Genomic DNA, 798 nt, shown 5'->3' with positions numbered 1-798 from the left:
AGTGCCCGATATAATTAACGCGTTGGCCCGAATTAGGTCACAGTGTAAAATTTGTTCACAACGTCAAAAACAAAGATAAAAGCCCCCTTCCTCTATTCTTTGTAGAGGTTAAACCTCAAGACAATAACAACGACATTCTGGGCATCTCTTCGCTTCTCAATACAAAAGTTTCTATCGAGAAACCACACATCAAAAAAAGAGGTCTCCTCAATGTCACAATTGTCAAGATTATGGACACACGAAAAAAAATTGTCATCACCATCCAAGATGCGTCAAATGCGGGGAAGACCATCACACGGAGGACTGCACCAAAGACCGCAGCAGTCCTGCCAAATGCGCCTTGTGCTCCAAGGACCACACCAGCAATTACAAGGGCTGCCCGGCATTCAAGGCCGCTTTCAAAAAAGCCCATCCGAGAGTCCCTCGGAAAGGCCCGATTTCCAATCCTCATCAAACCACACACAAATCATACGCAGAAGCCACCAGAAATCAAAGTTCACATCCCGATCAAGTTGGTGAAATTTTTTCTAGTTTCATTTCTAATTTGAGCTCACTAATCAATCCCCTCATCTCCCTCCTCTCCTCTGTACTAAATTCACTGATTGCTAAAGGTATTATTTCTCCATAATTATCTCCGTCATACCAATTACTGCTCATTATAATTTATCACACATTTACACTCCACTTGGAGATAGTAAATATAAGATAACAATAATCTGTTACTATTAAAATGTTTATTCACGTGCTGGGTGTTACCACTGGGTAATTCCCCAAAACCATAATATTCATTGTTACTTG

The 798-nt window shown here is 41.0% G+C and overlaps 1 protein-coding gene across 1 annotated transcript in view; it reads left to right on the top strand.

The window, feature by feature from the left end:
• Positions 1-33: 33 nt before the first annotated feature.
• Positions 34-798, top strand: part of LOC115034250 — a 26,209-nt gene continuing 25,444 nt past the window's right edge. The window contains exon 1 of the mRNA XM_029490454.1: positions 34-188. The gene's annotated coding sequence lies outside the window, so the exon portion shown is untranslated. The remainder of the gene's footprint in view (positions 189-798) is intronic.

This window comes from Acyrthosiphon pisum, chromosome A2, assembly GCF_005508785.2.
Source record: "Acyrthosiphon pisum isolate AL4f chromosome A2, pea_aphid_22Mar2018_4r6ur, whole genome shotgun sequence".
NCBI lineage: Eukaryota > Metazoa > Arthropoda > Insecta > Hemiptera > Aphididae > Acyrthosiphon > Acyrthosiphon pisum.
This window is presented reverse-complemented; position numbering and strand designations above follow the sequence as displayed.